This window comes from Lynx rufus, unplaced genomic scaffold, assembly GCF_022079265.1.
Source record: "Lynx rufus isolate CCGP_SWC_20201006 ecotype Redwood Valley unplaced genomic scaffold, mLynRuf1.p SCAF_2, whole genome shotgun sequence".
NCBI lineage: Eukaryota > Metazoa > Chordata > Mammalia > Carnivora > Felidae > Lynx > Lynx rufus.
The window spans coordinates 148,812,051-148,823,393 of record NW_025814834.1 but is presented as its reverse complement, the minus strand read 5'-3'; the positions used below and the strand labels follow the sequence as shown (position 1 = coordinate 148,823,393).

At 44.0% G+C, this 11,343-nt stretch overlaps 1 long non-coding RNA gene across 2 annotated transcripts; it reads right to left on the bottom strand.

Annotated features, from left to right (window-relative positions):
* Window positions 1-1,233: 1,233 nt before the first annotated feature.
* On the bottom strand, window positions 1,234-6,629 carry LOC124515965 (uncharacterized). 2 transcript variants are annotated; one of them, XR_006962948.1, is made up of 4 exons: window positions 6,365-6,629; window positions 5,683-5,870; window positions 3,561-3,653; window positions 1,234-1,387 (listed from the first exon to the last, which is right to left on the bottom strand). It is a non-coding gene; the product is annotated as an uncharacterized LOC124515965 (long non-coding RNA). The 2 variants fall into 2 exon arrangements; XR_006962949.1 differs by having other exon boundaries at window positions 3,561-3,650.
* Between the last annotated feature and the right edge of the window lie 4,714 nt (window positions 6,630-11,343).

The following is an 11,343-nucleotide window of genomic DNA, read 5'->3' as shown; positions in this document are numbered from 1 at the left end:
TGGAAGTGGGTCACTTTCAGAAGTTTTAGACCATATAGTTTTGAAAGCAACCGTGTTAGCTTTCAGTACCTGACGACAAAGCAAGACAGCTAGACGGGACACAAGTGAGAAGTGTCTTCTGTGTTTCCTTCTCTTCCTCCCCGCCCTGCCCCTCTTTAGAATATAATTTAACTTAGAACACATGTAGATTAGATCAGGGAAAATGTGGATGGGGACAGTAGGTTCAAATTTTTCTTGCGGTTTTCTTGTTTACTTATTTGTTTTCCTACCGGCTATTTTGGGGTTAGGGGGAAGGGGTTGTGCATTTTCAAGATGGAATTGCTCTCTGAGCCTTCTTTTATTATCTTTGAAATTAGATTCTTCTCAATTATTCAGGAGCAGATTATCTAGCTTGCAGACTATCTGGGTATTTTGTTTCTTCCCTTTCCTCTGTCCTCTTTGCCAGTGTTTTGACAATTTCCTCATGCTGCTGACATCCACAAAATTGACCATAAAAGGAGAAAGGAAACATCCAATCAGTTTTGTTTGTTAATTGCTCTGGTACAATTTGTTCAGAAAGAAACTAAAATATAGACCAAACCGGAGTTTGAAGATTATCTGTGAATCGAATCTTTCCATACTTTCTGTAAGCCTCATTTGTACAGATAATCGAGGGTTGGCAGAACTTCAGAGAAGTATCTCTTAAGAGAGATCAAACACTTCTCAAAACCCAGCTCCCTCTGAAATGGCAAATTTTTTCATTCCCATGGGAAAGTCATTGCTTAGAGAAGCAAATAGACAGAGGTGCTGAGAGAGAGAGAGAGAGAGAGAGAGAGAGAATTCCTCTGGCCTGATCTACCTTTGATGGGACAGACTCAATAGAAACTGGCTAGGTTGGTGATTTGTTCTGGGCCCAGAACTGTGTCTAAACATGTATGCATGTGTGTGCACACGTGCATACTTGTATAATACTTAAATCCACCTTGAGGCAAGATGCCAGGAGAGAGATATGGAGGTCAATGCCTATGAGCTGCATGTTTCTTCTTGATAATGAGAGCTCTCTCCACCCCCCAGCCCCTCACTCTCCACTCTTTTGGGTTCAGGGGCTGCTCTTCTAACTCTGACCACCCAGTGGTGTGAAACTAATGATTAACCCTTTGGCACCAATGCTGGAGAATTTGCTACACTAATTGGTAATGCAAAACCCATTAGTGATTAGTGTGGGGATACTCTGTGAGTCCAGGTGTCAGAAGGTTAATGAAAAATTGAGTATTGTATTTTGCTGGGGGATTAAAATTTTTCGGATGGGTGATGTCTTTTTCTCCTTTCTGTCAGCAGCTGAAGTTGAGCATCAAGCCACTGGCTTCCATGGGCTGGCCTGCTTGCGGCAAGTCTGGTCGGATTTGATCTGGAAGATCAGAAAACCTTTGTCACCAAATCCACACAAACACCATCTAGAACTATCCTTCACAGTTCAGAAATAGAGATGGCTCCCAAGGGCCACATTAAGAAGTAGATTTAATTGCCCAATAATTGCAAGAGTTGTGCCTGCAAATATATTTGTTAATTGAAAAAAAAAATTTTTTTTGCCATATTTGGGCTCCTGGAAATGGATAAGAGGGAAATTTATTAGAGAACTTTATTTGGACTGGAGGACCCATTTGTGCAAGTACATTCCTTATTAATAGGTCTTTGTTCCTGCTGTAACCCTCAGCCAGGTATTTTGAGAGACATACTCATTTTCTTCTAAGTCATATCAGCATAGTAATCACTTTGGCTGAAAACCAGCTGCCATTTGCATGTTTAATAAAAATATAACACCAATACCAAATTCAAAACTATTTTTCCTTTTAGGCTAAGACTTCGAAATAACCTGGTTCCCTGCATCTACCAGTAATGCTGTTTACCCTGGGTTGAGGTCTTTAAAATAGGGAGAAATGCGAAAACAGTTTGATCACTCTTTCTTTCCCCTATCAGTCACCAACCATCTCTCTTAATTATGGTGTAAGGACATTTACATAACCAGGGGGAGGGTCCTATAACTACATTTCTATTATGCTTGGCACTTGTGTGAAAGGATATTATATTCATGTGCATTAGAGATTGCTTATAAAAGATCAAGACAATAATAGCCGATCAGACAATAAAGGTCTCTTTTCTCCTCCCAGACAGGCTGTCTCTGACAGAAGAATACAGTTCATCAAAAGTGTCTGCAGGTTGTCAAACTCGGGGAGGTTTGGGGACCCTCTGAGGCTGTCATGGTCAACAAGAAGATTTTCTGTCGGGTTTTGCCATCACTCACCCTGAGGAAATAATCACTCACTACATTCTGCATGTTCTCATGATAGAGCTCTCCATTTGAGAGAAAAGAGCCATTTTATCAAAGGACAATATAGCCCTTCTCTGGGTCCACGTAGCTTCCATTATCAGACCATAATAAATCATATTTATGTTCTCAGTTAATAAGACTGATTACAATGCAGGTTTCAGACGTGGGAAAAGCAAAGCAGGTGAAAAGATGTTTTAATGAAAATATGATAAGAAAACAGCTTCTTGTGAACATTTTGCGCTATTATTCGTAATGATTACAGACAATTTTTGATGCATCTTCTTTAGCAATGGTTTAAGCTGCATAAATTGGCTCGCTGGTAGATAAGTAAAAATGATAAGAAAAAAATCATGAAATTGTCTTATGTTGTCTAGAATCATTATGTACATAACAAGTGCAAAATGGGTCTAATGTATGTGCTGGGGATGGAGGGAAAACAGATTTCTCAGGGAAAGATGGTTTGGGTATTATTCAAAATGATTTAGAAATTTTCTCATCTCACTTATTAATAGTCTGTGTTCCCTGGAATTTGGGGGTGCCCAGCACTAATTTCATCTCTGTAAATGAACCAACAACGTTACCTCTTTTATTCAGTCTCGAAGTTGTTTTTCCTCTTCTTCCCTCCTACCCCCCTCCCCGACTTGGAGCCCAGTACAAAGAGACAAAGAGATATATATTTTCTACTCAATGTTTGTACAACTGCCATTAGTGCTAATGGGAGTTAAGTGCTCCTTGGGCAGAGAACAGACCCCAAAGTTTAATATTGAAGGGTACCTTATTAAAAAGGTCTGGACATTTTTAGCTTCAGTGAGTTCAATTACATTAAAGAACCAACTTTCTAAATTAGTGCAAAAAGAAAAAGAATCAGATAAAGTATTGAAATGGCTTTAGCCTCTAACTGTGTAATTCAGAAGAGCAGCCGATGGCTGAGGAGTTGGGGTGTGCAGTCTGTCGAGTTCATTTGCACTAACTTCCGGATTTGCTCGCGTAACAGATAACAATTCCAGGTTAGCACCCACAACACTCGGAGCAGCCCTTTCTACCGTCCATTTGCATCTTTGATGAGAATGTCATTATTCTTGGCTTGCAGGTTTCTAAAAGACAGTGAGGCTTTTTGTAGCCCATGTTATTCCAGACGGTGGTATTCTGAAACATCCGTTTAACACAATTCACCCCAGATTTAGCAAGTGGTTGGGACATTTTCTTTATGTGGGGGGAGAGGGGATTGGCAGGCCTCACTTTGTACACTTACGAGAGGGTCTTTCAAAATTTGCTTGTAGAATAGCCGCTGTTACGAACTGAGAAAGCGAACATTCTTCATAATGAAGTTGTCACAGCTAGACTGCTGGAGAAGACACAATATAGACAGCACTGTAAACTCTTTTTACCAAAAGCAAGCGTCACCAGGATCAGAGTCTCTATTGTACTCAGAGATGCTTGGATTGTATTTTTTTTCTAAGCCAGTTTGCACTAATGTGAGATATTGGGCAACTTGGTGATGTCAGTGATGCCTCACAGATTAACTTCACAAGTCAGAAGAAAAATTCATGGGGAAAATAGATGATTTTAACTGATAAAGGTAGGCATGTACTTATGGATGTATGTGTGTGCCTGTGCAGGGGTCCCATGTTTTTCTGCAATATTTCTCTTTTTCCCGAAATTAAAAACCTATTGAGATTCAGTCCCCTCCCCCTAGATCATTGCTTTCTTTGTTGGCAATTTCTCTTTGTTCTATTCTAACTTGGGTGGAGGAGGGGAGAGTGATTGGCCCCATGTCAGTCACATTGTCTGACTTTCACAGAAATAACTGCCAAGACTTTTGCTGCCTCTTCCTTTGATTTTAGCCCTCACTCCATTTTTCTTTTCATAGGTTGACCAAAAAATATTGCCTGCAAGAGAATTCTGTAATGCCACCATATATCTAATATCTATGAGGCGTTTTGTTTTAGCGTTACTGGACTTAACCACAAAAGACACTTGACATTGATAAAGAATCTGTCAAGTCCAGCCTGATCAGCGCACTGAAATCGCTCATGACAGGGAAGACACTAGCCCCCTAGAGCAGTGGTAGATTAGGAGAAAAATGATTAGGGCCTCGTGGTTGCGAAGCCATTTCATGTTGGACCGCATATATGGAGCCAAATGTGTTTTACTTGCCACACTCCATTAGCATGTGTGAAACAGTTGGGAAAATGGCCATATGATTAGACAGAAGGAAACCTGGATCTTCACATTGGGACTTGTTACTACTGAATAATGTCTATGCAGGAGGGATTGCTTTAGAGTGTGCTGATTTCTTGTATAATGGAAAAGAAGTGGCATTCGTGACTAGCACCTATGTAATTTGGTCATGGACAGTGCCTCCAAGTCCGCCAATTTTCAACATTTTTTTTTAAAGCCTTGGTGAAATCCACGTTTTTATTGGCAGGAAGTTTCAGGATGTTTGACTCCTAAAATTTCCTCTCTCAATGTCTCTATTGAAACCAGTAGACTACATTTTCCCAGGGCCCAAGCAATCTTTGTGTGGCTAAGAAACAAAACAGAGGGCTGCCTCGAGATGAAGACTCACGTCTGGTGTAGTTCTTCTAGTTTACATTAAAATTTTTTAAAGAGAGAACGTCATTGAAAAGATGACTTTAAGGATGAAAAGATAAGACAGACTCAGATACAAATGAAATTCCCAGCAATGCTTAAAACACCATGACTGCAGCACTATAAGGAAAAGACAGAGTAGGCAGGATTTTCCTCTTGGGGGTAATCTGTTGAAAACCTACATAGAATGAAAGAAAATCTATTGTGGGAAAGAAAGATAGCCTTCTTGAATGTTGCCTGCACAATTATGTACCTAGGCGTGTTAAAGCTCCTCAGAACAAAATCTTGTCCCGCATATGACTGGGGAATTATTAAATGTTGACTATTAAATCTTTTAGTTAGTTTCATACCGTGTTTATTTCTCCAGAATGATGAATATGCAGATTTAAAATTGAACGCCTCTGTTCCCAAGAAAACGATAAAACCAAGTCCTTGCCGAAGTCTAGCATTTACAGATGGGCTCTCCAAAGGGATGACTCACCCCAGCAGGCGGCCACAGTGTCAAGTAAAAACTTTGCCACCTCCCACCTCCATGGAGAGGGACCATGTGGACTGGGAAACTGCAGGGACTTTGACGATGGTCCCTGGGCACTTGTGCAAAACTTTGGCCTGATTTAGTAATTGTGGATAACTTTACCCAGCCCCAAATCCAAGCAGAGGCAGCAAATAGACATTATTTCCAAGAGCAGGAAAGGGCGAGGACAAACCAAAGGGCAAGGGAAAGAGGTGGCGGTCTCTGGACAGACCAGCAAGACAGGCAGTAATTAGCGCAAAACACCCACCTGTGTCATTTTTTCTCGCACTTTCTCAGCTTGTCAGGCCCCCAAAGCTTCATAGTTGGTCCAAGAATTCTATGCAGTCCTCCCTTGTGGCCACACAGAATGTGTTTGCAGTATTGAAGGCCAGCCCAGGACTAATTTTGAAAAGCGAATCTGGGAAACAGCTTAATTTCATTTCCTTTGGGATTTTTCTGGGACAAAGTTAGAAGTTAAGACAAATTGAGCAAAATAGCAGTTAAAGGCAGAGGCTACTTTGAGCAAAAGGCTCCTACGTTATCCTTGTCCCCAAAATTCTATACCGGAAGGAAGTTTAATGGGTTTTCAGTAAATGGTGGGAAGTTCTGATGCTACACTGAGCTGTTTTGCAGCCCCTGAGATGCTGGCGTGAACCGTGGGGTCTTTAATTAGAGTGCCCTCTTGAACATCCAGGAGAAAGGCATGGCCAAACGTACATACTGACTTGTGGTTCTCAATTTCACGAGTGTTTGATGAGCACCTACTATGTGTCAGGTACCATGATGCACAGAGCAGGTCTTCTAGACCAGTGTTCTTCCTGCCACCCACACACTGCTTCCGTGGGATGATTGACCCACAGTCAGTGCTTCTGAGTTTGTAGGTCTCAGGTCAAAAATAGCCATTTTGGCGGAAACTCGAAAACACGAATATAAGTGAAAGGCGTGCTTACCTTTTCTAGAGGAGTCAGTAGACAACGACGTACGTAAGAACACAGGCTTGGAAGTTCTGGTCTAACCATGGCTCCTTTGCTTTCCGGTCGGTTTGTCCTCGGGCAAGTTGCTTAATCTAAGTCTCATTTTCTTCATCTGTAAAATGGGTATAATAATATGACTTATTTTCTTAGCATTGTTGGGAGCATTAAATACTTGTGAACAGTTGGAGCAGCCAAAGCCAGATTAAGAGCTGGGCCATCAAGGCAGCTGCCCGTGGGGAAGGGCGTGGTGTGGGGAAGGGACACCAGACACCCCTGGAGTAAACGATAAGCGTGGTGCCAGTAAGGTGCCTTCTGCGCATGCTCCTGATATATCCGGCTACATGGAATTGATCCTATCCTGCTAGAATAGATAGCATCCTTCAGAGAGAGAAAAAAAAATCCCTATTTGCCAGTGTTGCTGCGTTTCCAGCTGCCATCACCCACCCTGAGAACAGCAGTTGTGGGCAGCTGAAAATAATGCCAGGCCTGTGGCTGTATTCTGGAGAATTATGCCATTATCTAAATCAGAGTCCCGATACCAGGCTTCCCAGGCAGTTGTTTGACTTAGAGAATCTTGCGAGAATACAAGAACAAAAACATGGGAAGCATTCTGGCAGCATGAAAGTCAGAGAAATTAGGTTTTTAAGCAAAATTTGAACAAGGTTTTGTAACTCTATCAATATAAGTTATCTCTGTGCTTTGAAAGAAATACTATTCGGTTCTTGGACTAAAATAAGTGAAATGGAAGGCAACTCTATAATCAAGTTAAAATGTTTCGGTGCATGCGATAGTTCTCTTGTTTTTAACATCGAGAAAGACATACGTGAATTATATTCGTCGCAAATCGGTTTTTCCCCTTCTCAGCAAATGACGGTCAATAGGATATTGGCTTGCGGGGACACCACGTGAGTCCCCTCGGGCTCCCCACATTCTGTCTGGCCCCGAGCTCAGTCAGTGCCCAGCACGCGGAAACTCTCCGTGTGCCTTTGCGGTCACGTTAACCTACGTGAAAGCATCTGATGACGAGTTCCCGAGCAAATGTTGCATCGGCGACTTCAGGACTTCAATCTGTGGCATGAAGGCAAGGGAGACACCCAAGCGTACTTCTTGGGACTTCCGGGCAGGTCTGGCCTCTGTATCTCCCTCCCCTCTTTCCTCTCCTCCCTCTCCCTTCTCCTTTGCAATCCTTCCTTCTCTTCTCCTTGCCCACTTCTCGGCCCTGCTCCTCCGCACATCATTCGCCTGCACCATTCTTGGGGCGCTGTCCCGTCCATGCTAGCTCTCTTCTCCCCTCCTCTCATCCTCGCGTCTGCCTCTCCCTCAGTCTACACGACGGGCTAGTCGATACGCCATTAGACAACAATTCAAGAGAATGGTCTCTCTTCTCTGAATTTCCACATGTGGACTCTCGGCTGTGGTTTTATCTGGCAGTTTTATGCACTTGAAGCAAGGGCTGGTAGCCTGGGGGTCAGGAGGAAAGGCTCCACATTCATTTTTGCCTTCACCAGAGAGATCTTGGAATGGTTGTGAGGATTAAATGCATGTAATAAGCAGATCTCCTGGACCCCGGGGTCTCCAGGAGCAGAACAAGGCAGCTGGACTATAGCTGTAAGTGTTCACACATCTTCAAAGATGTAAGAACCTTTTTTACAAACATGATTTTACATGAGATCTGATGTACAGAGCCCTTGAGGCAGGCGATGCTCTAGAAGCAGGAAGCCAGGAGCTCGGCTTCCTAGGGCTCATCCTCCACCACCACCACCCTGGTTCCCAGCCCCCTTCTCAGGTGGCCTCCCAGGAACCTACTCCAGATCCACTTGAGATCCACGGTAACTCCAGGAGCCGGAAGGTCCTTGAGGGCAGCTGCTGAACCTTGTCTCTTCCGGTCTCTAGTCCCCCGCCCATCCCCTCAATGTCTCCTCAGCAAAATGCTAGCTAAATGCAAACAGCTCCTGTTTATTTACTCCAGTCAACTTCCTGGTGGCTAGAAGAGAATATTACCGTATGCTTGTAATTACAGAGATTTCGCCCGTCTGAGGCAGTATTTCAGAGCGTGGTTAGGGGTTTGACTTCGGAGTGATAAAAATGGATGCAATTTCTTAGTCAAATCCACCTTGTGGTCCTGGGTGTTCTGAGCATTGAATCAGCAGGAGGCGACTGTTGGGGTGGTTCTTGGCTCACAGTTTTCTCTCCTCTCAGACTGACACCAACAAGTCCCCAAGGGCTTTTTTTTGGGTAGCATGACTCTCTCCTCACTCAGTTTTGGCTCTGGTTTATGGGTCTGAGTGTGAACACTGACCCAAACCACGTCAAGCAGCATCTTCCCCTGGGGTTTTCTAAACTGGAAACGAGAGAATATTGTGTACCTCTTTGTGGAGGAGGTGGCCCCTGGATGCCAACCCCAGGAGCTTTCTGAGCTGTGGTCCCCAGCATGTGAAGGCAGTCAATCTGTGAAAGAAAAGGAAGCCTCTCTCAGAGAGGAATAGAGCCATGTGGTGGTCAAACCCCAATTTCAGATTTTTCCTGGGCCCCTGCCCTTATTCCTGATTGTGGTCCTGTATCTTTCTAATTCTCTGTTTGGCCCAAATCAGTTGGACTCAAGTTCTGTCACTTTCAACCAAGAGAGTTCAGACTCATTCAAGAAACGCTCCTTTTTCTTGTTTTCATCCGATGTCATATTGAGCTTATTTTTCATAATGTTAGTTCTGAGGAGACCCCACACTTTGTCCTTCTCTCCTCCACATGAAACCCAGAGCTCAGTGTGACCATCTCCCAGGCCCAGAGAGCCATCTCCACGGGGAGACCCTCTCGGACCTAGAGTGATGGCGGGACACTGTTTTCTGCAAGACTGGTTGGGGCCCCTCCTTCGTGTCAGCGTGATATCCTCTAGTAAAGAGCCACTTAGGATACTTGCGAACTGCGTGGCAATCATCTGTTTCCCCTCCTGGCTCTAACCTTCTTGAGGCAGGAACACTGGTCAATTTCTCGATTCCCAGTGTCCCAATGCTTGGGAAATTTTAGGCACTCAAGTTTAGTTTTTGTTTGTTCGTGGTAAAATGCCTTGCCAGATAATACAATTTCCTCTCTCTCTCTCTCTCCCATTGAGGGGTTTATATTTTCAGTCACGGATGCTAAAAAGTCTCCTTGCATCCCTGAGAGTGGCATCACATCCCCCAAAGGATTTCCCTCCAAAGAGGGGATGTAAGGTACCCCGGAGGTACCCAACTCAGCTTATTATAAGGGAAAGTGAATGAGTAGCTCCAATATCTAGGAAAGGGGGTAGAATATTTTGAGTGTTGAGGGTTTAAGATAAAAAGCAAAGCAATTGAACTCCAAAGGCGGAGCTCTGGAGGGAAAGAAGAATGGCGTTCTGAACCCCTGAGGTAGTAGACACTGGAACCAAAACCAGCTCAGTGCCTCGGAGGCTAACCAGTGCCCAAAAAATGTGAATGGAAAGAGCTGGGCAAGAGTCGCTGCATGGTAGGGGCACAGGTGTGGGAGATTTCGCTGGGGTCAGCACTGAGGAAACGGCACTGTCCCCCCTCGGAGAAGCCTGGCAGACCTGCGCAGATCTGCAAGGCAGTGTTCCCCAAGGAATCGGTACCATCCGCCAGAGCCCACAGGACTGACAGCGTGTTGCTAGGAGAAGCAGAGGGTGGTGGCCTGAGTGGCCTCCTGTATTTTCTGGTGGGGCTGTGTGGGAATCCAGGCTTCCTGGACGGCTGATCGGGGAGCAGGGAGGTGTGAGAGAGACACCACAAGATCCTGTTAACAGCAAGCCTCCAGCAGTTCATCAGAAACAAAGAAAAGTGCCGTGACCAGATTTTGTATCCCGGTTCTGGAAGGCGATACCGCCTATGTGTTTGAATGGACACATGTGACGTTTGGGTCAAGTCTCTTGGGCCGTGTCACAAATTTCAGTGCGTCAAAAGGTCCCCGCTGGACTATTAGAACATAGAAATGCCAGATGTTTGTACGGGTTTCACTCCTCACAACAGTGCTGTGAAGATAAGCCGGGCAGTTGGCACTATCTCCATTTTAAAGGTGAGGAAACCATTGCTCAGAGAGATGGGGTGACTTGCCATTGTTACAAGGACAGCTAACGGCAGAGCCGCTTCCACTGTGCTGAGGTATCTCCCTCACCAGGGTGGGAAAGTGGGGGGAGTGCTTGGCCCCTTGTCAAGACGTCGGGGGGTTCTTGCCCTTCTACCAGTTGGCTGGGTAACAACAGGCCAACCCTCTTTGGAGATTTCTTTACGTTTTCCTTCCCTCATTTTGGGGGACAAGCCGTGGTCTCAAAGGCCCTTTCTGGTGTGACCATCTCTGGATTTGGGGATATAAAGAGAAGAGATGGCTCATGTATGGGGTTGGAGGAAAAACTGCTAGTTATCCTCCAATGCCTAGTTTCCTCTCTCTCTCTCTTTCTCTTTCTTTTTTAAAATAAACTTTCATTCTAGAATAGTGTTAGACTTACAAAATGTTGCAAAGACAGTACAGAGTTCCCACATAGCCTACTTTCCTCTGTTGCTATACCTTATTTTAATATAGTACATTGGTCATGATTAATAGACCAATATTGATACATTATTATTGACTAACGTTCACATTTTTTTTTTCAAATTTCCTCAGGTGTTTTTGTTTTGTTTTACAAATATCCTTTTTGCTTGTTCGTTGTTTGATTCCAGGATCCCACCTAGGATATCACGTTATACTTCTTAGTCATGTATCCTTTGACTTTTCTTGGATATGACAGTTTCTGAGACTTTCCTTGTTTTAGATGACCTTGACAGTTTTTAGGAGGACCAGTCAGGTATTTTGTAGAAGGTCCCTAAATTGTGATTTGTCTGATGTTTTTCTCATGATTAGATTGAAGGTTACATGTTTCGGGGAAGACCACAGAGGTAAAGTGCCATTCTTATCACATCATATCGACTATCAACATGATTGATCACTGT